The sequence below is a fragment of the Pantherophis guttatus genome, chromosome 2 (assembly GCF_059756535.1).
Source record: "Pantherophis guttatus breed Tessera chromosome 2, ASM5975653v1, whole genome shotgun sequence".
Classification (NCBI taxonomy): Eukaryota; Metazoa; Chordata; class Lepidosauria; order Squamata; family Colubridae; genus Pantherophis; species Pantherophis guttatus.
Genome location: NC_142064.1, coordinates 191,312,996 through 191,339,430, shown reverse-complemented (window position 1 = coordinate 191,339,430; position 26,435 = coordinate 191,312,996). Strand labels below are relative to the sequence as shown.

General features: G+C 38.0%; 1 protein-coding gene across 4 annotated transcripts in view; it reads left to right on the top strand.

Moving 5' to 3' along the window:
• The first annotated feature begins 4,561 nt into the window (after positions 1–4,561).
• FSTL4 (follistatin like 4) overlaps positions 4,562–26,435 on the top strand; it is a 462,461-nt gene continuing 440,587 nt past the window's right edge. Inside the window, exon 1 of one of the 4 annotated variants that reach the window (XM_034404203.2) lies at positions 4,562–4,952. The gene's annotated coding sequence lies outside the window, so the exon portion shown is untranslated. Of the gene's footprint in view, positions 4,953–5,208; positions 5,438–26,435 lie in introns of those variants that run through there. The other 3 variants (XM_034404188.2, XM_087883660.1, XM_034404195.2) reach the window with 3 other exon arrangements.

The following is a 26,435-nucleotide window of genomic DNA, read 5'->3' as shown; positions in this document are numbered from 1 at the left end:
GTCTGAAGATAGTAATTTCCCGCTACTGCTTTTAACTGCTTGATCAGTTAGAAGAGGTTCTTTCTAAATTTCTTTCTCTGAGCATTAATCCACTGGGGTGCCTGGCTCTCTTGTCCAATTGTTTCCTAGGCAGCATTTCTTTCCTTCATTATTTAGGCTATCTACTATTTCATTAGAAATATGGGATGAAGAGAAGTGATATAATACTGAAATTGTTTATACTTGTGACAAAAGCTATTTCTTTTTATCTTTTTATCTCTTTTCTACCCTATTTATTTATATTATATTTTTTGTAGTTTTATTAGTTTTTATTTTTTCTAATTGTAATTTTTAATCAAAATTGTCACAAAAAACCTAATGCTACTCATTGTGAAGTGTTCTTTTTTTGGTGCTACTGTTGATCTTTGTATAAAACATATATTAATATAAAGTTGTCTAATAGTAAAATGAACCACTATTCTTTCTATTAAAGGTAAAGGTTCCCCCACACATGCGTGCTAGTCATTTCCGGCTCTAGGGGTGGTGCTCATCTCCATTTCTAAGCCAAAGAGCCAGCGCTGTCCGAAGACGTCTCCATGGTCATGTCGCCAGCATGACCCAACGCCAAAGCATCTTAGCCACCAAGCCACCGCGTCCCAAGTATTCATTCTATTTCATTCTACAGTTTGCCAAATACACTTAAAAATTCCTGTATTATTTAGTTGAAATCAACATTCTATCAGTTAAGTTTTTAATACGAAGTATCAAATATATTTGATCATTTCTTCTACATACATCAACTTTTGATTTCAAAATAATATGTGCTGCCAATTCAGGTTGTTAAGTATTTCTAAGAATATGTCTAAGAATCATTATTATTTACGTTAAAAAATTCTTAAGAATATAATGCAATCAGTCAATACAGTCATGGTATAGATGACTAAAACTTTACAGCTATAATTTTCAAGAAAAGAGACATTCCTAATTAATTAGTAATAGCATAGTACTTGGATTTACTTGTACCCAGTAAAAAAAGTTTTGTTTAAAATCTTCCTGTATTCAGTTCCAGCATTTCTAAAAAATATGTTTTCTATCACACCCTTCCTGCTTTTGAAAACTATTTGTCTTCTGTATGCTGAGCATTAATCAATATAGATTTTATCTAATAGCCATCTCTATTAAAAGAGATAATGCTTCTTTAAGCTGAGTTGGAGTTTTCAAACAACTATATTTCTAATTTAAATGCAGTCTAAAGCTGATTTATTGGGGCATACATGCCATTGACCTTAATGGGATTTGTTCCTGAGTAAACATTTATGTATTTACTTAAAAGATTTATATACCTCTCAGCAACACAATTTTCAGGATGGTTTATATAAAATTATGCTGTAATTACCTAAACAGCAGTTGTTCTGAAAACATTGAAATCATATTGTTGAATGACTTCATCTATGAGATATTGGAATGATACTTTTCAAACATGAATACTTATAGCAATTCTCCATATAATTATTCAACTAGAATGAATAGAATTAGATGGATATGTAAACTGCTGCACAATTTATTTATTATATCATCACCATCATATCTATATCTTATCATTCAATGATATTATCCAAATGCTAATGATAATATTCTAAACCTAACATTCCTACATTGGCACTTTTTAAACATTTGATGTATTTGTTGACATTCTAAATTAATATTAGTGGAAAGTTTTTGTTTTATTTTAAAAGAAATATAAATATTTAGAATGCATTACATATAAGTAATAATGATCTGCTGCAGTTCTTTCTCTCTCTCTCTCTCCTCTTCCCTTTCTCCCTCTCTTTTTCCTTCTCTCCTTCTTTCTCTCCCTTTCTTTCTTTCCCTTTCTCTCCCTCTCTTTCTTTCTCTCTCCCTCTTTCTCCTCTCCTTCTCTCTTCCTCTTTCTTTCTTTCTTTCTTTCTTTCTTTTCTTTTCTTTCTTTCTTTTTCTTTCTCTTTCTGCAGGCAGAGTTCTGAATATGAGAATCCCTTGAAAATGTAATTCAATGATCCCAATCTTCCATGTTGCACTGGTAACAAGTCTCTTGTCTGCTCATATATGATATAGTTCTAGGGATGAAAGTGGAGATTGCCAGGGTCAACCTTATCATCAACATGTGCTCCCTGTAGGTGTCCAATATCTTTGGTTGTGTAGCAATCAAGACGTTACTCAGCAGAGCAGAAGCAGCACTTCTCCCCTGCTTTCTCAGTTGTCCTCTCTCTTTCTGAGTGATAGGCAATTCGGCTAGGGATTGGCTCCACTCCATTCCATCTAACAAGAGATTTCACACTCAAATGAGTATGACAAGTTAACAGCTGCTCTCTCCAGCTGAAATTCCTTGCTCAGCCTCTGCCTGTTAATAATAGGATCAGCCCTGGATTAACCATTAAGCAAAATAAGCACGTGCTTAGGGCGCCAAGAAAAGGGGGCAACACAGAGTCCCCCCCCCGTCTATCATGCCCTTAACTCTTTCAGTACCACACTTGCCTTTAGTTTGTTGAGCCTTAATGTTTTGGCAGTAGACAAGACACGAACAATAGAAAAGGTGAAGGGACCAATGTTGGGCTGAGCTTAGGACATCAGCTGACTTTAAACTTGAAGTGAATAGGATGGGACTATGGGTCCTTCCTGGTGCTAAAGGGCAAAAGGAGTAGACTACCAAAAGTTGAGAAAATTTGCTTTATTTACTTTATTAGTTTTCTAGAAGTCAAAAAAAGTATACATTCAATTAAACCTATCTCAAAACAATGCTATCCAATCCTGTTATTTAGAAGTTTACTATTTCATTTTGGTTTGAGTGATGCCAGGTGTGAGTTTTCCTTTAATAAGTTACGTCTAACAAATATTGCTTCAAAATGTAACTCTTTGTGTATTTTTCAATTTATGAATTCAATGAAAAAAATAAATTAAGCTGTTTACATCTTCACTAAAGCTTCTGCAAGAAGAGAATTTTATTAGCCAGTTTGGTCCAGTGCTTAAGGCACCAGGCTAGAAAACAAGAGACTGTGAGTTCAAATCCCACCTCAGTCATGAAAGCCAACTGGGTGACTTTGGGCCAGTCCAATCCACCTCACAGGGTTGTTGTTGTGGGGAAAATAGGAGGAGGAAGCTGCATTGGATATGCTCACTGCTTTGAGTTCTCTGTAAAAATAATAAAGGCGGGATACAAATAAATAAATAAAAACATGCATATTTCCCCATGAATTTTTGCTTTTTGCAAGATTCGATCTTGCAATTTTGCTTATGCTTGCTGCCGCTGTCTATTGTCCTGTCTTCAGTTCACAGTCCCTAATCTGCAAGGTTACCCTGCACAGAGAGATGAGGTTTTCAACCTGCTCTTCCAGTACTTTAACTCCATTGCTCTTGCTGGATAATTCAGCTATTATGAGTCCATCAGGTCCAGTCTGTATTGCCCAGAAAAAAAGAAGCAATTGATCAATCAAGAGAAAGGGCAATTGCCCCTTTCCGATATCTTTTCATTGTTGAGGAGGTTTAACAGCAATCACCCTGACCTCTCAAATGGTCTCCATAACTTTTTTTCTTTTTCAAAACCAAAACCAAAAATCTCTTTCCTTTTAAACATTTCAGCCGTGAACCTTCCGTAACTCGATTTTTCTATTTCCAAATTTGGTGTTTAAACTAGGTTTAGTGTGTCCTGAAAGGCAGTTTGGCGTAGGGGTTAAGTGGCACTAGGCTAGAAATTGGAAGCTGGGTGAGTTTTTCTAGTCCTACCTTAGCAACAAAGCCAGTTGGTTGACCTTGGGCCAGTTGCTCTCTTTCACCTTTAGGAAGGAGACAATGGCAAACCACTTCCCAGAAATTTGTCAAGAAAACCTCAGGGACTACTAATCCAGGCAATTGCCAGGAGTCAACACTGACTTGTAAATATATCACATCCTGCAATTCTACAATGATTTATTAAATACTGTAAAGCCCAGTTTAATAAGGATACATTTTGATTATGCTGTCATTAAACTCATTGAAATCACAGGGGACGGCTGTTAACACAGAGGGAGAGATTCAGCAACAGCTGGCTTCCCTCGGTCTCTGAGAGGCAGCCAGTCCACATCTGAGGGAGCTGGCACTGCTCTTTCCCTCTCAAGGTCTGGAGCCCTGCAGCTGCCTACTTATTAGTACCTAGGTTGGAGCCGGCCATTAGCTAAAATAAGGCGCTGAGGAGCAGGAAGGAAAGTAAAAACAAAAACAAAAAAAAAAAAAACAACTTTCCCTGGCCTTTCCTACTAGCATCCACCTCTGAGGCAGGTTTTTTTTTAAAGCAAGCTCGCCCAAGGAAAAGCCCAGAGCCAGGTGTCACGAGTCACGCAATCCCCAGCTGGGGCCCTTTGGAAAGCTGGCGCCGCTGCCGCTGCCGCCGCCTTCTCCTCCTCCTTTGCCCTTGGCCAACCGAGCCTCTTCTCCCGACTCCCCACCTGCCTGGGACTCCCGCCCTTTTCCCTCGCCCTCGGCGTTTCTCCGATGTCCGCACACAGGTGTCAGCGATTGGGTAGAATATGCAAATGCGCCGGTGACGTCACGCAGCGCTGGTCCAGACAGCAGAAATAGGGCAGGAATTCAGCAAAGCGGCATTTACACACCTCTTCGCGCCTGGATTGCGACTGAAGCTGCCGCTGCCTCTGCCTCTGCCTCGTCCTTCTTTTCCGCCTTTTTTTCGTTTGTTCGTTTGTTCGTTTGTTTGTTTGGCTTCTCTCTCTCCCCCCCCCACCTTTCCATCCCTTCTCCCTCCTTCTCTCAATTCAGGCCACTACCACCCCTTCATGATCTCCCCTCGCCGCCCTTCCCAACGCTCCCGCAGGCTTCGCGTTGCTTTCCTCGAGGACGGTTTTCTTTCGAGAGCAAAAGCGCCCCAACTCTGACGTCTCCTTCCCTTCAGTCGCGCCGGGCTCTTTTCGCTTGGAGGTGCGCCTGCTGCTCTCGAGCTACTCCAGGTAAACCTTCATCTCTAAGCGTTGGTAGGAAGGAGCTGGCAAGCTGGCTGTTTCTTTTCTCCCTTCGCCGCCGACCAGGGGAAGGAATGACCCAAGTGATGCGCTGCTCTCCACTATCCCGTCCCCGCGCAGGAACAGAGCAATTCGGGGTTTGTGGGGGAGGGGGCGGCAGAAAGCTTCCTCCCTTCCCCCCCCCCCCTGCGGAGGATGGAAGAGGTCTGCACGCGAGAGTTTCCACGCCGTCAACTTAGGAGGCAGTTAAAGCGGGGCCGCCCCGAGCGAGCTGCGCTCTCGGAATGCAACGGGAGGCGGGTAGGGGGATTAGGCGTGTATGTGTGTGTGTGTACGCGCCCGCGGGGGGGGGGGAAATCCAGCGAGTAAAAAAGAGGAGGTGAGGGGGAAGCGTTGGAAGGCCACCTGGCCCAAAAAGCAGAAGCCACAAGCTCCGGAGGGAGCTCGCTCTTCCTTTCCCGCTTACTGGGAAGGTAGGTGAATGGGTGGATCTGTGTGTGGAAACACTAGCGGGTGGCTATATAGAAGAGTTGTAGTTCCGTCGTTTTTTCCAAACCTATTTCTCTGGGCGCTTTTGCATTTTTATTTATTTATTTATTTATTTGGGAGGGGGGCTGGCTGGAGAACTTTGAATTGAATGCGTAGCTTGAGTCCCGCGATTGCGCATTGTCAATGGCCCGTGGAAGAGACTCCGGGAATCGGAGCGGCTGGCTTAGTCGAGCGCTAGTTTTGAGAGAGAGGGAGAGAGAGAGAAAGAGAGGGAGAGGGAGAGGGAGGGAGGGAGGGAGAGAGAGAGAGAGAGAGAAGCGCTCTCCTTTAGGACGGCGAGTTGGAGGGAGACGCTCGGCTCGCTTTTCGTTTTCAGTCCTGTCCCCTCTCCGTTAGAGACCTCGGGGTGGGAGAGAAGGGAAGCTTTTCCTGTCCCACGGTTAGCGCGGCGGGTTCTTGGCCCGCCCAATTGTCAGAAGCAGCCCAGGTTTGTCCTGCGGTGGGAACCTGGAGGCTTTGGGTATGTTCTGCGAGCTTATATAAAATGCCTGCCCATCGCATTGCGCCCCTTCCAGTTATGTAAAGATGAGAAAGGAAGTTAAAAAACAGCGAGTCAAAGCAAATGCGAACGTGAAATAAAATCAAGCCAACTGTAATTTATACAGGCAGCGTTCCCTATACCGCTCCACTCTTTTCTTTCTTTGCAAATCAGCGGTGCTTTTCACCACTTCCATGCTCGGCTTTCTATACATGGCCTGCACTTTTCTCACTTTCTGATGGTCCCATCCATTGGATCCAGCCACAACTTTCTCAGTCTTCTTGCTCTCCTCAGTTTCATATATTTGATTTGCAATTCCATCCTTGGGCATACATCTTTTGTACTTTCATATTCAAGTCACATTTTTTTAATACTTCCATTCATTCTTGACCTTATCTAGATTACCACAAAACACATTTAAGTATTCCATTCCCACTGCCTTCTACTTTTGTTTCATTTAATGTACCCAACTCTCACATGTAACAAGGGAAGCATAAGAGTTATTGCACATGGAACCATATTGGCTTCTTTCAACAAATGTTTTTTTCTTTTTCAATAGATTCCATACTAGCAGCATTTATTAAAAAAATGTTTCCATTTTCTCATCCTTGGTGACCATTCTACCGTAGGTATAACAAATTAATCTATCTAAATAAAATGCTAGTTGTTTGCTATTTATGTATTATTTTGCAATTATTTACTCTATTTTCCTTGTCAATACTGTATTGTTGGCTGTGACATGAATTTTGGATGCTTTGTCCCTGCTGTGTCACATGTTGCATCACATAACCTTTGGGAAATTCACTGCGAAACATTTGGATTCTCAGCCAACAATGTAACTATCTGCACATGTACTTTATTCAACATACAAATCAATCCACCTTTGACATTGTTACAAACATTAGTTGTACATGTGTCCAAAAATACATTACATAAGCAAAGGGGACGTCTTACATTTTTTAATTCCCTGCTAATTTACTATGCATTCTATTCATTTTCATGCAAGTTTTCCAATCTGGTCCTCTTATATTAACCTTTAGTTCAATATTAGCACAAAACATTATATAACTTAAACCTTTTCATCATGCATCTTTTCTAAATCAACAACTATAATCACCTTCCCTATTTTTATACATTTTCCAATGACCCTCCTCCCATTTTCTGCATGTTCCCTTTCCAATGTAGAGTTGCATTGCTCTTCCCAGCTTTGACTCAGTCTTTTTTACTGTTTTCTTCAGTCAGAATTCTGCCAAATGCCTTCGCAAATACACTTAATGAACAATTATCCATGAAGTTTCTGCCATCTAGAAGACATTTGTAAAGGATACATTCTTCCCATCAGACACAGATGTGATTTTCACATCCTTATTTTTCCATAAGTCAGCCAGGTCCATATTTTAACAGTTCTCCAGTTATACCATCTACACCTGTAGCCCTACTTTTAAAAAAACCATTTTTCAAGTATCTTTTAGTTCCCTTCTTTTCCTTTGAATGCTTACTTTATAGCAGTTGTTTTAATTCCACTTGTTGCCATGTTGCTATAATGTCTATATAAATCTGTAAAATACTCTGTCATGTTGTGTCGGCTACATTTTGGGTTATTTCATTCAGTTTTTGATTCCATTTATTTTTTTGGAGGCTTCTTGTTTAGTTCTTTTCAGCCAGTCCAGAACAAGTACTTATTCCCCAAAAAATTATCTGCATTTTTCTGCTCTTAAAATCGTAGTCATTCATTGCTTCCATTATAACTCCAGTTAGTTCATGGCACTGCAAATTCTTAGTGGTTTCCATATATTTCCGTTTCTAAAATATACTTTATTAAATTTCTTCAAAAACAAAAAAACCCAAAGAAAATAAAAAAGGAAAAATAGGAAAGGGAAAGATGCAAAGGAATAAAGAAAAAATAGAGTAACTTCCAATCCAAAATTAATAAAGCACTTCTTTAAGCTTCTAGCACAAAGTCCCAAAATGGTTTCCGTGTAGAAACAAAGCTAGTCAAAGTCTCTCCTTTAATCAAGGTAGTTAATTTGGCAATCTCAGTGAGTGCCATTAACTTCTCCATCCATTTTTCCTTTGTGGTAAGCTGGAAGTCTTTCCATCTCTGTGCATACAGAAGTCTCACTACAGTTATTTATAAGAACAAAACCCAAGTTTTTTTCTTCAACCGCTTATCCATCAAATTGATATCATATTTCCATTCATCCATTCTGGGAGATTAATCTGCATTTTTCTTATATTCAGTTCCTTTATTTTTATTTTTATTCTAATTTCTTTTGCTTTTATTATTAAAAATTATGTAAGAGCCAAGTTTGAAATGATGCAGTCACACAGTCACACAGACTGCATCATTTCAAACTTGGCTCTTACATAATATATCATAGGGTTCAGAGAAACTTATTTCTAAGTAAAAGCATATTGAAATATACCATAGGTACAAAAGTAAGCCACACATGCATTTTGTGAGACTGCATTCCATATTTAGAAGACATAGGTGCAAAGCTCAGCCTTAAGGTTTGCTAAAAAAAATGGGAGTTCAACATTTATTTCTAAGTATATTAAATGATCCTAAAATTTCAGTGATATAATACAAACTTTTATGACTCATCTACTCTGATCTACTTAGAAACTTTTAAGTATGCTTTATTTCTTTATTAGGATAAAGAATAAATTGTTTCATCAAATGTATGAAATAACCATAATAAAATTCATGTTTTTATTCATGTAAAAGTAAAAAGTACCTATTCTTAAGTAAAAAAAACTGAATAAAGATAAATGTTTGAGAATTTTCTGAAATGGATACTGAGGTACTGAACATAATTTTTGAATTTACAAATAATTATAATTAAGAGGTCACTATATATCAAGTTACATTTCTTGTGTTGTTTCTTTTAATTTTGTTATAAAGTCCAAATTGAAACAAGTAATTCCAAGAAATGTCCAAAAGATTTTATCTCTAATAGTGTATGTTCTAAATAATGTCTTTAATGAAGATATACAATAATTAGCAAAGATTTAAGGATTTTTCCTGTATTTATGAATGAGGGGAAGGAGGACTCTTTGATGAATAATTATACCAAAATTTTAAGTATTAAATCACACAAATTCCTTTCTTATGTTTTAATTCAGGAAGTTATTGGTTACATGGCAGGGTATTTTAAATATTGTTAGTTGTTTTAAAAAAAATTACTGGAAAGGTTTAAAAGAAAAGTCTTATTTAGTTTTTCTTCTTTTGCAGTTTCTAAACATTTTTTCCTTTTTAAAATGTTGGTAGATATTTTATAAGAAATTACCATGAAATCTCTTTGATGTGTTGTCATGTAAGACATCTTGGTAGTCATGGTAAACTTGTTTCTAGTTCTACTAGGTTACTTGGAACTTTTACAGCAAAGATGAGCTGTCCCTCAGTTGTAGTTCTGAAATCCTTGGAATTGCAGCTCTGATTTTCTCATTATTTTGCCCCTAGGTGTCGCCTGTGCTGAATTTAAAATTCTGGGGGAAATGTTGCTATATATGTGTGTGTGTGTGTGTGTGTGTGTGTGTGTGTGTGTGTGTGTATTTGGAAGACAAGTATATACACACACACTTGTATACTTGTATACTTGTATAAGTATACACACACACACAAGTGTGTGTGTGTATACTTACAAGAGAACTTCTTTCAGTGTCTTGCCTTCCTTCTATTAGCATCTTTTTCTATATTGCATTAAGAACTTTAGACATGCTTGGTAATGATTATCCTGATTAAATCTTACAGGTATTCATAGGGAAATCAGTGAAGAAAGATAGCAGTACTTCTTTTTAGAAACATACCATGCCTTATTTTTTTTAAGGGATACCTTGAAAAGATAGTAATGTGTTTGACTTCATGTATGAATCATGATTATAACTAACCTCATGCGAGATAGCAGCTGATTGAAGTTTATGGTCTTCAAGTATCAATTTTGCTTAAAACTGCATTTGCAAAAAAAAGTCTTCTAAAAACCCCTTTTACCATAATTTGTAAATAATAGAACTAATATAAAGATTAACATTCATAATTAGAGCAAATGAGATAAGATCATATGAGAATAACATTGAGTAAATTAATAGTCTAAAAAGCCTGATGAAACTTAAAAGGAAAAAAAATGGCTGCATTAAGATATTAATAATTACTTTATCTTTTAAATATAATACATATATTATAAATAAACTTCCCAGAAGAGATTGTTTCACAGATGGTGCATTGCATTTGAAAACACTTCCCTATAATTACACTCCCTAACTTCAAAGAACATATAGAGAAAATGATACAATGAGGAGATCATTTTTATGTAATAAAGGAGATTATTTTTTTTAGACAGATTTGGTATCTTCTAGAAATCATTAAAGATTACTTCTTTGTACTATGCTGCATCACGTTTTAATTTTGATGCCCAGTCCTAATATATCAGAAATGAGTCAGGTCTATTTTCATAACCTTTCATCATCAGTATGGTGAAAGTCACATAATCTCTCAACTATCTCATTTTTTAATCTCTGTTCTATTTTCTGTTCTTGGAAAGCATTTTATTTTCATTATTGTGTATGGTTTATAACATTTTCTTCATAATTTTTTTGGGGGGAGGGGGAGAAAATCAATTGGATTTTTGTGCTAATATTTTCTTTTGCTTTGTCTTTTGCTATCTGTCCCAACCCATTAAGGAGACCATAAAGGTTCTTGCTGGTCCAACTAGTGGTAACCAGTGATTTTTCTAGCAGCTTCAAAATACGAAATGATTCAAAAAAGTTTGCTCAAAACTGTCATGATGGCATCCATACCATAGTGTTAAAGAAAGTTTTATTAAATGAAAGCTGCAATTTTCATTAAAAGCATGATTATTAGCTTGACCTTTTTAAGTAACTCATTCCAAAACTTTTCTGTAACACAGTTTTAACATAATTAGAGCAGATTCTATGGAGCCCCAAATTTGGGCAGGGAAAGGAAAAGCAAAAGGTTCCCCCCCCTAGTTTTTTATTTTTTTACAAACATATCAATGTGTGAACAGTGTGGCACCTGAGTTCTTACATTTTAATACAAATAAAATAATATTCATCATTACTACGTTTGAAAAGCTTATATAGTTCTGGTAATAGTACACATATTTTTGTTGTTATTCAATATTTCAATACGTTATTTTTATGCCAATCATCATATTTTGAGCAAAAGTTATAATGCAAAAATTAGGCGCTTTTATTGCTTCAAAGTCACTTTAATTATACAAAATTATAAGGAAGAAATTATGAGGAACGATAATGTTCTGGCACAGAAATACATTTTACCCTTTGGTCTAACATGCATGCTGTCATGTAGATTCAAGTTTGCTTTGAACACTGTTCAGTTAACTATTTGACAGTAATAACTAAGCGAAGCATAGTATAGGGATTGTACCTGTGTTAGGTGGCCCAAGGAAAATAGAGAAATGATTGGACTGAAATTTTTGGGGATGTGCTGAATTAGTTACAATGAAATCAGTGTGCCTTCTGTTAATGTATCTTATATATCAGAATATCAAATGAAAATACGACTCCCGTTGAATGGATAAATAAATATTTTAAATTTCTTCAGAAGCTTTCCCTATGGCAAGCAAAGCCATGATTTGTGATCTACTAGTTATCTGGTTCTAGTCACCATTTGCTAAGTAGAATAGTAGTTGAAATGGAAAGCACACATATACTGTAGAAGGGAAAGCTTATTGTATTTCTGTTCTCCTAGTATATCCCTGAAGTATTTTCTCATTGAAGAAACCAACACTCTGCCTTTAAATAGGTAAAATGGAAGACATGAATTGGACTGTTACAGGACGACTGAGTCAAAATTTGTCATAAGAGAGAAAAATGGATTTTTAGGATCTTCTGATCCATTCAATTTGCTAGAAGTTATTTAAGGCTACACTACCTGATATACTTTTGTTCCAGCATTAAATATGCCTTCCTAATCTCTAAAGTCTGGTTTGGCTATAGTGTAACTCACTCAGTTCCTTTTAAGTTTTCTCTCCCTCTGTTTTTTTTTTCTTCTTCTCATGCTACCACTGCTTATTTTTCAACAATTTAATGCAGTTCAAATAAATTCACTGTTACAGTTCAGATGGCATGAAGTTTATAATTTTGAATTTAAATGTGAATTTATATTTCTTTAATAACGTGATTTTTTTCCCTATTTGATTTTATATTCTTTTCTTTCCACTGAATTCTTAGCTATAATTCAGGACAGAGAGATAGGAGACAAAACTTTATTTATTGATTATTATTTTTCTGCACTCAAATATCACACATTAAGGCTGGGTTAGTCAAGGCATCTTATTTATCAAAATTTAAGAAATTAATCTCAGAATATATAGATAATTAAGTGCAGATATAATTCAGCTTCAAGGTGATTTGCTGATAGGGTTAATATACAATTAGGGTAGTTTCTTAAAAGAACTAGTGGTATTTTATAAAACCAACAGGCAGTAAAATTATTTTTGAAATTGCCCAGCAATACAACTGCTGCAGGAAAATGACTTTTAGAAAATGTGCCAGAGGCTAATTGTTTTTATGAAAAATACAAGGAAACTATATACAGAATGATAGATCATGAAAGGGATATTTGACGCATCAAGTTCAATGTAAGGATCTTCATTACAGCATGCCTTGCATTTGAATGCATCCATTGAAGGAATGTGTCAGGGTTCCAAGGAACACCCCCAACAAAATAAAGCTTTGAGGCCTGAGGTTCCTAAAGTTCCAATTGATTAGAGATGTCATGTTGGCACATCTGGGAAAACCCTAATCTGAAAGCTTCCAGGTTTTCTCCACCCAGTTAACAGTTCACAGCTGTGCCCCACACCCACAAGTTCATCACATTGTCCAATCAACTTTTCACAACTTTCAACAATCTTCTGGCAGTCTCTATCAGATACGGGCAAAAGTCCTTGAATACGGAATGTTGTTATGACTAACTCTCTACTGCTCCAACAACAATCCCCTCCCAACTTCCCCAGCTAAAATATGTGGCAGTTAAGAAGCAAAAAGAAAATTGTCTTCCGAAACTGACAGAATGTGTATCATCACACTTGGAAATTGTTTCTTTTATCTAACTGCTTTTACTGATAAGTTTCTTCTAAAATAGAAGTATCTACAGAATCTTAGCAGTCTCACACCAGAAGCTCTGACTCTTTGGTACATAGGTATGATGCAGATAGAAAAGGGGTGTGGGCTTGTATTGCAGTGGCATAATAATGACATGCTTTCATTATTCTATTTCTTCTTTTGCTTCTACTCCAAGGCTGCTGCGATTCCAATATTTAACTGGAATTTGCCTTCCTGTAATTTAAATCTATTAAGCTCTATCTGGCATTTGGGATTAAGTAGAAAACACATCTTCATCTTCTGCTGTGTAACATCTTTTCAGGTCTTTGAAAACTCTATTTTGTATGCACACTCACAAACACATAATAATAATAATAATAATAATAATAATAATAATAATAATAATAATAATAATAATAATAATTTATTTCTATACCGCCCTTCTCCCGAAGGACTCAGGGCGGGTACAGCCTATTAAAAGCACAAAGACAAACAACAATTAAAATAATTTAAAATTATTAAATAATTTTGGCTCAATATTAAAACCTCCCAAAATTTAAAACATCCAATTTAAAATCATTACATTGATAGCCCGGCCTGGGGGAACAGCAGGGTCTTAAGGGCACAGCGAAATACCCTAAGGTTGGAGATTTTACGCATTTCCGGGGGCAGTTCATTCCACAGGGCAGGGGCTCCCACAGAGAAGGCCCTCCCCCTGGGTGTTGCCAGCCAACATAACTTGGCCGATGGCACCCTGAGGAGACCCTCTCTCTGGGAGCGAACTGGCCGGTGGGAGGCTACTGGTGGCAGAAGTCGGTCTCAAAGGTACTTGGCTCCTATGCCATGGAGTGCTTTAAAGGTGGTAACTAACCCCTTGAATCGCACCTGGAAGACCCCTGGGAGCCAGTGCAGCTTGCACAGGAGGGGTTTCACGTGGGCACAATGGGTTGCACCCATAACCACCCACGCGGCCGCATTCTGGACCAGTTGGAGCCTCTGAGTGCTCTTCAAGGGGAGCCCCATGTAGAGAGCATTACAATAGTCCAGCCGGGAGGTGACAAGGGCATGAGTGACCGTGCGCAAGGCGTCCTGGTCCAGAAAGGGCTGCAACTGGCGAATCAGGCGAAGGTGATAAAAAGCCCCCCTGGCCCCGGCTGTCATATGTTCTTCAACAGACAGCCGTGTGTCCAGGAGGACACCCAGATTGCGAGCCGTCTCTGGGGGGGGGCAGTGATTCACCCCCAATTGTCAGCGATGGCACCAGCTGATTATATCGGGATGCCGGAAGCCACAGCCACTCGGTCTTGGAAGGGTTGAGTCTGAGCCTATTTCTCCCCATCCAGACCCGCACAGCCTCCAGGCAGTGAGTCATCACATCAAGGGCATCGTTGGGGTGGTCTGGGGTGGAGATATACAGCTGAGTGTCATCAGCGTACTGATGGACTCTCACCCCAAAACCACGGATGATCTCATCCAGCGGCTTCACATAAATGTTGAACAGAAGGGGCGAGAGGACCGACCCCTGCGGCATTCCCCATGCGAGGTGCATCGAGGTCGACCTCTGCACCCCTGCCAACACAAACTGCGAACGGTCGGAGAGGAAGGAGGAGAACCACCGCAAAACAGTGCCCCCTATTCCTAACCCCCTCAACCTCTGCAGCATGATACCATGGTCGATGGTATCAAAAGCCGCTGAGAGATCTAATAGGACCAGGACAGAGAAACAACCCCTGTCCGAGCCCTCCAGAGATCATCCACCAACGCGACCAATGCTGTTTCTGTGCTGTACCCCTGCCTGAAGCCCGACTGGTACGGGTCCAGATAGATAGCTTCATCCAGGTGCCGGGGAAGCTGTCGTGCCACCACGCTCTCAACAACCTTCGCCACAAAACAAAGGTTGGAGACCGGACGGTAGTTAGCTAATTCAGCCGGGTCCAGGGAAGGCTTCTTGAGGAGGGGCCCACCACCGCCTCTTTCAAGGCGGCGGGAAAGGCACCCTCACTCAGAGGAGCACTTATAATCCCCTGGAGCTAGCCTCGTGTAATCTGCCGGGAGGCCAGTACCAACCAGGAGGGACACGGATCCAATAAACACGTGGCAACACTAATCTTACCCAGAACCCTGTCCACATCCTCTGGAGCCACAGGATCAAACTCCTCCCAGATAATATTCTCAAGACCTACCCTCGTCTCCTCCCCTGGACTCATCCAATTGGAGTCCAAGCCTGATACAGGTTTGTATGATACAGGTAGTCCTCAACTGACAACAGTTCGCTTAGTGACTATTCAAAGTTACAGTGGCACTGAAAAAAAATTAACTTTTTTCACATTTATGACCATTTGCAACATCCCCATGGTCATGTGATTTACATTTGGCTGCTTGACACCTGATTCACAGTTATGACAGTTGCATTGTTCCAGAGTCGTGTGATTCCCCTTTTGCAACCTTCTGACCAGCAAAGTCAATGGGGAAGCTGGATTCACTTAACAACCGTGTTACTAATTTAACAACTGCAGTGATTCACTTAACAAATGTGGCAGGAAAAGTCATAAAATGGGGCAAAACTCACTAAACAAATTTCTCACTTAGCAACATAAATTTTGGACTCAATTGGGGTCGTCAGTTGAGAACTACTTGTAAACTAAATATTCTCAATTCCTTGGGTTTCTTGTCAAAGGATTTAGTTTCTCATTCCAATCAATCACTTCATCCTTCTTAAAACTATATCAAATAATGTCACTTTTTAAAATATGGGCCCATAGCTGTCTATGATATGAAGGTAAGGTCTTACCATATCAATTAATGTAGAACCATTAATGCTTTTTCTTTTCTTTCTGCATCACACTGGTGACTCATACTTGTTTTGTCATTAGTTGCTATTCTGAAATCTTTCCATAAATAATATTACTAGGTTAGGTATTCTTATTGTATATCTCTACCAAAATAAGAATTGAATATACTTGTATATTTTCTTTATTACCTGTTAGCATTTGCTGTCATCATTAAGCAGATGATATATTGATGGTCATCCTTTTATTTAAAGCAGCCCTTTTTGTTCTTCTTTTGCCGAGCTATCCTACAATTCCGGGATACCTGTCTGTACTTGCTGTGGATCACTGTCCCTCTTTCTATCTCCGTACAATATGTCCCCTTTTTTGTTGATTTTTGCAGTCCTTCTCTTCTCCTATTTTTTCACTATTGGCAATTGTGTCTTTTGGTTTTTCTAAGAAACTTTCTTTCACTTTGAACTCTCTCTTCTTCTTTCACAAACTCTTTATTCTAAATTCACTAAAATTCTCTTTCTTTGAAGTCCAAGATACGTGTTGGATTATATTATGTTAGCTGCATTGCTTTTATACTAAACTCTTAAAAGAACTCCAATGTTACATGGTCCTTTTTTCCTCCCCATCCCTCAGCCCAGTGTTTCTGATATTACCACTTCCCCCCAAGAAGTTTTCTCTATAGATTAGTTTCAGGTTAGAAAGAGTCAGGAATAGCTGATCTTTCTCCACCCATGAAGGAGAAAGTTGTCAGCAAGTCAGGGCAATAAGTTATTGGAAAAATCATCCTTGGCAGTGTGTCTCCAACAGATGTCAGGGCAATTAAAGTCTCCCATCAGCACTATTTCATGCCTATCTGAAAGAACCGCAATTTGCTTTAAGAAAACATGAACTATATATTGCTTTAGGAAAGCATGAGCTTTTCATTGGGCAACATACCACAACAACCGCTTTTTAAAAATATATATATTTTAAGCACGAAGCCGAGAACACCAGCCTGAAGATGACAAATGAGACTTCATCAAAACGTCGCCAAGACACTTCCAATTTTACATGGGAGAAGACCCGAATAACCAAAGACCTACATACAAACACCTGCGAAAACCTGAGAAAACACACACACACACACACACACACACATATATATATATATATCTCAATTTTCTTACTTCTTCGTAGGGTTTATGTGTGTTTTTCTTCTAGCCAGGTTTTCCCTACGTAGCCAAGGTTTTTTTTTTTTTGTAGCTGGAGCTACATAATATATATATATATATATATATATATCTTAATGCCAATTCTATTCACTGGAATGCATGGCAGTTATTGTTAACCTATTGTAGGACACCTCCTTTCCTGTTTATTTATTAATCACATTTATATGGCTGTCAATCTTACGCAAAGTGACTCTGGGCAGAATCTACTTTTTTTTTCTTAAAAAAAGTACTTTTCGCTTACTATATTTCAGATACTTAAGTTGTTCTACTTACATTCTTTCTGTAAAATTATTATTTAAAAATAATAGAGTGACAACAAATTATTTGCAAAAGTATGCATCTGCTGAAAAAAAGGGGACTGACATATTATAAATAGTAAGAAACAATATTAAAAATAAAGATACAATATCAGAACTCCTTTATATAAATCAGTAGTAAAACTGTATCTGGAATCTGAAGTGCAATCCTGAATCTTTAAAAAAGGATATAATGGAGCTAGATAAGATTCAGATTATCAAGGGGCTGGAGCAGTCTCCTGGACTTCTGGGGAAGAAATGACAATCTGAAGATGGTTCTACGATAAGCAAAGCTGATGACTGTAGTAGAATGAAGAGCCAGCAAAAAGATAGCCTCTTTGTAATTCCTCTCTGGACAAGGAGAGGATTTGAACTAAAGTGCTCCAGAGAGTTGCTGCTCATGAGGAGACTGCAAGGCAGCAGTTTCTGGTGGGTTAAATGCTCTGGGAGCTGAGGGAATAGCCATCTTTTGCTTAAATCATGCCCAGCATTTTCCAAAGGACACTGGCTTCACATACTTCCTTTTCTAATCACTTTGGGAAATTGCTTCTTAACTGCTTTTCTTTTTCTTTATTCTTTTATTCGCTTATTTTTGTTTTTATTTTTCTGTTCTGTACTTTTTATTAGTTCCTTTTGTATTAGCTTTTATTGTGGTAATCTTAATTTTTAATAAAATTACTAAAATCCCATGAGGAAAAGTTGCAGTATTCGGGCCTTTTTAGTTTAGAAAAGAGAAAGAATGATTGAAGGATACAGAATTACACATGGCAGTGTGACTACTCTGAAAGGCATCTGCTGGAAGAGAAAAATAGGCTTCCTTGTGCAGTTGGTTGGCCACCATGAGAAGAGATGGGTAGAGTAGTTGGGTCATCTGTCTGAGCTAGCAGGGGACTGCTTATATTCTTACGTTCTTAGAAGCTGACTCTTATTACTGTATACATCGATTCATGTTTTTTGTACTTTTCCTATAGGATAAAATGAAATTGATACTCATACTATTTCCATATCAGAATACCATCATAAGTATATATTTTTTTAAAAATCCCTGAAATCTTTTTTACAAAATCCTCAATTTCCAATAATGGTTGATGGCTTACTTTTCCTGTGTTATGAAAAAAAAGTGAGGCTAAGCTCACTTCTATATCAGACTGTTAAAATATGCCTGTTAGAAACATTTTACAAAAAGTGGATCTTGCAATTGTATATTAGGCATAGGAGAGAAAAAACGTATAGTTGGTTCCTGGGCATTCATTGTAATCTGTGCTTAATACAAAATTACAGCTGAAATGAAATCATGTTTTATTATTTATCCCCATTTCCTCCAGAAGTACAAATTTTTAATCCAACAACCCTGTCTAATAAACAGGGTGGAAAGAGATCTAGTGAGCTTTGGTGGTTAAAGGCAGAGTTTAACCTGAGTTTCCATTGAATTAGTCCAGTACCTTAAACCACTACATTATACTGGCATAGTATTTAGAACAAAATAATTAGCTAGTTTAAATTAAGTAGTGGTACTCTAATGGCTAATGGAGTGGAGTAAAATTTGAGAGCTGGCAAAAAATCATTGGATGACTACAGACTAGTCACTTTCTTCCATCTCAGCCCAGCCTACTTCAAATATTGTGAGAAAAATAGGAGGAGAAAGCAGTTTATATGTTTTGCTCCTGAATGAAAGGCAGAATATCAACTTTATAACATTTATTTTAAAATGGGTAATGGAATGTAGATTACTTACAAATGGGGCAGTGGGAGAGATAACTATATTATATATTTAAAATATTGTACGTTATGGACTTTTTTTTTTTTTTTTGCATCAGAGGTAGCCCAACTTTGTTTTATATACTCCATGGTCAGATTGTAGTGTTTTTGTTGGTTTGGGGCCACTATGATGCCTAACGGTTGGAATAACCTGCTGGGAGGGCTCTGATACATTTTGTGTATGGAAATGTTATTGTAGCAGTGGCCCATGAATATGTAGAAACATTACAAAGAATTCTGTGCAAACCAAAAGACTGCATGTGTCACCAAGACAGAGTTTACACTATTTCCATAATTAACAACTGGGATTGCAATTGGCTAACTACCTAGGAAAAACAGGGAGGTAGCTATATTAAAAAACAACAACAACACCTAAGTAGCACATAACTCTAATAAAGATAAATAATAAATCCTTAAGAGCCATCCATTCCATCAATGCAGATTACACAATTTACTATGAAAACACAAAAAAATAATAATCACACAAACATGAGAAAAGCCAAAGAATTCCTGAAAGCCTGGCACTCAAATACATGAGTTATCAACAGATCAAAAGAGTTGGATACATTCTACAACCTAGCCAAATACCAGATCCAGGCCACACACAGCAAGCAGATGAGGCTGTTCAATCAAAGTAGTAACAACATCATTCACAGCAACCAGTTAATCAGCATCTTCCAGGAATATTCCAATCAACCCAACCCCTTGTGTTCCAGACTTAACATAGTCTACAAATACTAAATTCCCATTTTTGAACTGTTATGCTGAGGAAATCTTCATGGGATCAGGGCAGAATCTATGATAATCTCAGTATTGATCTCCCAAAGACCAGGAAACCCAACTATTTAGTATGACTATTGTAACCCTGTGGAGACCCTAAGGATCTATGGACCTGGCATAGGGCAGTGGTACCACTATCTGTCAGTGCAAGCTGGTTTTGTAAGAATAGAGAAAATAGCTTGTAAAGATCAATAATGTTTCTTAAAAAATGCAAGAAAAAATGGTACTTAAGTTATCAATGCATGCTTGAAGAATGAACATGAAATTGGTGTGACTGGATTATTTTATTTTCTATTGTAGTTAGGTATTTACTGTTGTTGTTTTGTCCTATTTCCCCATTAATCTGTACATTTCAGTTTAGAAAGCTGCATGTATTATATTTAAAATATATCTGTAGTCCAATATAGCAGTAGATGATTTGAAATATGGTGCTGCATCAACTTTCTCATGTTATCTAGGGTGACCATTACTTAGAACTTAGTTTATATTGGTATATACTGATGTGACTAGTGATGTATATAAAAAAATATCTGCCTTTTTTTAAATGCTGGATGAAACTCTTTATTCCCCAACTCCAGTTGTGGTCAATTTCATAGGTCAAAACAGGGATGTATCTCTTTTTGAAATATTAACAGAATAATGAATGAAGCAAGCTAATATCTGTATTCTTAGTTGCAATTATTTAGGGTTATAATATCAATGTTTTGAAGTGGTGATGATAATTATCCTAGATGGCATTTAGTTTGGTTTCTGCCATGGCTTCATTTTTCTTTTATATAAAACTTGCAGTTTTTAAACAGAAACCAATACAAAATAAACTGCTCATTAATATAAATCTGTTGGATTACATTTGATGGTAATTTTAATCCAAAATACATTAAATTCCACAGTGCTCCAGTTTCACCTCAACTTTGGAAATGCTTGTCATTCAATCTAATTTTAGGCAGAAGAAGCATTGCAAACATGATGATGAAGAAATGGCTCTCATATATTTCTTGACAGAAAGATTAAATTAGTTGGATGAAAACTCTGGGGCAGTATCCAGAGAAATAAGAATTAATTCCATTATGTCCTGAATCCTAAACACTCAATTAGTTCTTAATGTTTTTATTTGTTTAAAAAGTGTTGCACATTCTCTTCATATTCTTGGATAGTTTAGAAATATAGCTGCTTCTATAGACCCAGAAGGGACACGGTGGCTCAGTGGGTAATACATTGAGCTTGTTGATCAAAAGGTTGGCTGTTCAGCAGTACAAATCCCTAGTGCCGTGTAATGGAGTGAGTTCCCGTTACCTGTCCCAGCTTCTGCCAACCCAGCAGTTCAAAAGCACATAAAAAATGCAAGTAGAAAAATAGGGACTACTTTGGTGGGAAGGTAACAGTGTTCCGTGCACCTTTGGCATTTAGTCATGCCCACCCCATAACCACGGAGATGTCTTTGGACAGTACTGGCTCTTCGGCTTTGAAATGGAGATGAACACCACCCCCTAGAGTCAGGAACAACTAGCACATATATGCGAGGGGAACCTTTACCTTTACCTTATAGACCCGATGTTGAATGTAAGCACGCTGAGTTGGAGCCATGTATAAATATTAAAAATGCAATTCAGCTAGCACCAATTGTTTCTCTGTAACAAAATTTTAAAAGTGTCTAAATTTGCAGATTGCCTATGTTGTAGGTTTACTTATGAATGTCGATCAGAATTTGGTTCAAGTGTTTAAATGTTTGTAAGCTGATTTTCTAAACAAGTTTCTCGGGGAGCCTTGCCACATTTTGAAAAAAATTTTTTTTCTGAAAGTGATTAAAATTACAAGTAAACACAATAGAAATATATTGCATAAATATATTAGCACAGAGTTAAATATTAGGACAATACACTAAAAGATCTGGAAAATAAATGTCTTTCTTAGTGCTAGAAAGATAATAAGCAGGCATCTCTGTCTGGGAAAGACACTCCAGAAAGGCCACTTGAGGGCATTTCCTTTTCACACTCAGCATGGGACAGAAGCAGAGTCAAATATGTAAGAAAAGGCATTCCTTTGCATAATTGTAGTTCCAACTTATACAATAACTCAGTTCGGGACCATAAATGATCTGGGATTAAATGAAGATAATGTAAAATTGCAGACAGTCATAATCCCTTAGCTAATATACTTGCTGCCATGTATTTTGTAACCAAAGTTTTCAGGTGATTTCACAGCCTTTATCTGGGCAAAGGATAACTATGGTACGGACTACTATTTCTATGTAAGATCTATGGGTCAGTTTCAACTGTTACACAGAGGATGCTAATGCATCTGATGATAAGAGATAGAACTACAATATATTTACATGTCACATACCTTCAGTTCTGTAGTCACAGTGCCTCAAAATCTATACCACTGTTCTGTAATTATTTTATTACATATGATAGAATTGAGTGATGGAAAATACTCCATAAATTGTGCTTTTTAATAGGAGCCATTACTATATAATGGAATTGGAGTCTTGGTTTATTAAAGAAGAATGTCAACTCTGAAACAGATCGAGCCCATGGCAGCCAACTTCCATTTCTCAAGTTGCCACATAGCTTAGGGATGGGGGAGAGGAGTGGAATGCGAACCAGCCAAAACAAACTATCTTGTGGGAACCAAGGTCGCTCCCAACAGGTGCCAGTCAGAGACTGAGACTGGTCATCAAGGAGACACAAGGACACCTATTGGATAATGTGACCTGTGACACTAAGGGAGGGAGAAGTCTCTAACGTTTAACTATGCTGAAACCGCGAGAAATAACTAGAGCTGATTTTAGGATAATCAGTCCTGAAATGATGTACTCAATAAAGCAGATCTTTGAGAAAACAAAGTCTCGGAGTGCTAACTAGTTTGAGTTCATTAGTCAGAACTTGACAAAGATTCTTTTGTATTTAAATAATAGTGATCTTTCCATTTGTCTTCACATTGCAAGTACATACTTAGAGGTTTGAAATATTATTTTTAAAATTTTGAACTGATACCCTCAGAGTCATCCTGGATGTAACAACAGAACCAAAAGAAAACTGGCCAGATATGATTGCTACAAGATGTGATGGTTGACATACAGTACCCTATCAGTTAGGATTCGTCACCACCTCTCCAGCTGAATGAAGAACCAATTATTTTGAATGTATTTTTTATGTTTTATACTTTTTGATACTTTTTATCTTTTTTTCATCAGGAGGTGAAATACCTTATTTCATATAAATTTCCTCTTCTTACTATACACAAAATTTTTGTAATCCTTGAGTTACAACAGTTCACTTAGCAATCATTCAAAGTTACATCACCCCCAAAAGTACTTATGACACAGTCTCAAAGCTATAAATGTTGCAGCACAACAGCAGTCATTCACCCTTACAACTGACTGCAGAGACACTGCACCAGTCCCCCTGCTATCTCCACCACCACAGGGACCTAACAGGCACTGGACCTGTGGAGACTCACTTAACTTGTGAAGATCTCCATGAACAAGTGAGCTGTTTCCCCTTCAGCCTCTCTGCCACAGTTTCTTTGCCTGCTCCTGGAGCACCAATAGCGGAGCATTAAGACCAGAGGCAGAGTGGGGCGAGCGTGCCCTGTTCAGCCTGGCTGACTCACCAAGGCTGCAGGGCACCCGATCTGCTTTTTGAGCGCTGGGCAGCTTAGGTGAATCTGAATAAGCACAACATCACATCTCCAAAGAAGTTTGCACTTCTTCAGCTTTCCGTCCTCTGCTCCAAAAGCTTTTGCAAAGAGGATGGAAGACTTCAGGCTCTCAGTCTCATGCTACTTCAGGCCTCCATTCTCTGCAACAAAAGCATTCACAAAGGACCTATGGAGACCCAGTGTGCAGAAAAAGTGGGGGAAGCAATTGTGGGGACCCCAGGGGAGCATGAGGTACCTCAGTGGGTTGGGGAAGGCCTTGAGTGGTCTGAAGCAGGTGGCCTATTCCAGCACTCAGCCCCCTATGGTCTTCCCCATCCTGAGATACCTCATGTGTAGTTAATGGCCTGTGCATTTGATTAATGAATTTGTTGGGGAAAGCAGGGAAGGGTTAAATCAAATGAACATGATGCAATTAATGAATCCTCAGGTTAAGAATGTAATTGGCAGGCTCTATTACATTTGTAACTTGAGGATTATTGTATAGAGAAAATGGCTGCTGCTGCAATAGGTGTTTAGCATTTGAAGAGCTAAATGTGTATTAGAAATTGTACAGAGAAAAAAAGATACAGAGATAACTGATCAGAAGTGACAAATTAAAAGAGAAAAATAACAGATCACTTACTGAATTTTTGTCTAAAAGATTTTTTGTAAAAATGGAAGAGACGAGGGAGAAAAGTCTAGTTACCTAGGAGAAGAATAGTGAAATATACTAATAGCAATCTTGAATGCATTTTCAGAAAGGTGAATGACCATTCTATAAATTAGTATAAATGTTTGTGCATATAAATTGATCTGTTTGGCAGTGTCATTAATCCCATTTGCAGTTTTAGTCTATTACTAAATAGCTTTCATATATGATGCTTATATGTTGTTATGATCTTTAATATACAGGTAGTCCTTGACTTACGACCACAATTGAGGTTAAAATTTCTGTTGCTAAGCAAGACAGTTGTTAAGTGAGTTTTGCCTCATTTTATGGCCTTTCATGCTGTGAATCACTAAATTTGTAAAGTTAGTAACACGATTGTTAAGTGAATCTGGTTTCCCCATTGACTTTGCTTGTCAGAAGGTTGCAAAAAGTAATCAAATGACGCTGGAACACTGCAACTGTCATAAATAAGATTCAGTTATTAAGTGTCTGAATTTTGATCAATGTGAACATGCGGATGCTGCAGAGGTGTGAAAAATGGTCATAAGTCACTTTTTCAGTGTTGTTGTAACTTTGAATGGTCACTAAAAGAACTGTTGTAAGTTGAGGACTACCTATATAGTCATTCTAATTACAGTGGAGGCATGCACACATCTGTAACGCTGAAGAATTTTAAAAAGTTAGATGCTTGTGTTTATTTGGGTTTGGGAGTGATTTTTTTAAAAAATCCTCTTCAAGTATTATAGACAGGTTAGCAAAATAACTCAGATCTTTCAGCTTAGCAAACAAAAGACATATTAGCTGAGTCCCTACACTCAGTAAATATAAGAAAATAAATTGAGACTTTTATGCTTTTGAGTGACTATAATGAAACAATAGTCCTTCTGACACAAATGATTAAGTCTTAAAAATGACCTTTGAGAAGTCAATTTGACATGAAACAGAATGAATCTCTGTTCATTAGACTAGCAGTGAAGTGACCCCTAAAACATTCATCACTTTCAACCAAGCCAAAATGTAGTTACTTCTTAGAAAAATGCCTATCCCAATTCTGTAAATTTCTTCCTGGTACAATACACAGTCCTATCTGAAACCAAGGAACTGGAACCTGCCTACTGTTCTGAGACTAAATTTCTGGTTATTTTTTATGGCTTGGATTCTAGAGATCATTAATTCTTCATTTAGATGGCAACTTTCCAAGGTGGTAAGAAATTATGGTGAAAAATGCGTACATAACTATAAGGTGATTTTCAAAAACAGGGTGGCGATTCTGGAGGGAAGGTGATGATGGAAAATGTCATTCTGATCTTACGTATTACTGACAGTGTGATTATTTCAACAGATGTTATTTGAAAGATTCAGCCTATTAATGAAGCATTTGAATTTCGGTCTTGTTGTAGAACATTCTCACAGTTCAAAATGCTGACAGTTGAGCACTTCATGCCTCAAAAAAAGCATTAATATCCAAATTACCTCAAGCTTTATGCATTATAAATATGCAAAATTCGATTATTTTTTAAAACACCAAATTTATGTGGCTGTAACATGTGATTATGATATATACCACTTGTTCTTCAGTGTTTATGTTTGCTCTCAGAATCATTAAAATGAATAGCCTACCCAATTACTACATAGCCTATGCTGTTTGTGGTTATGTGTGCCATAAATGAAATGATTCTAAGAAAAATAGTGAAAAAATAGACTTACACATGATCCATATATATCCCATTTTATTTACTTTTGTAAGAGGCTAAAATATTTCAAGTATGATTTAAAAATTATGCATACTGTATGTTCTACTCAATTAAAATGAAGTACCAACTTCATTTTGGTGTTTTTTCCCGAGGGGTAGTTCAAATTTTCCTTTTGCGCATGTCCAAGATGGTGGCGCCCGCTGGGATGGCGATCTGAGGATGGGGCGCCGACCTACCCTTTGGGTCCTTTGGGGGTCGTTTTGAAGATCCTCGACCCCAGGACCTGTCAGGGGAGCTCCCGGCCAGCACGGAGAGGGTTTTCTTTCCCTCTGTGACTGAGCCGAGGGGAAGGGGCGATGCGTGGAGCGCCAGGCTGATCAGCTGGGCGTCGGCAGCGTTGGCAGCGTTTCTTTCACAGCCGGAGCCATCAATTAGTGGGAGCGGCGCTGTGCTGGGGGGCGCCCGCCGCACGGCAAGTTTCGAAGCCCGGGGGGGTGGCCCGAAGTGCTACACGATGTGTCGGG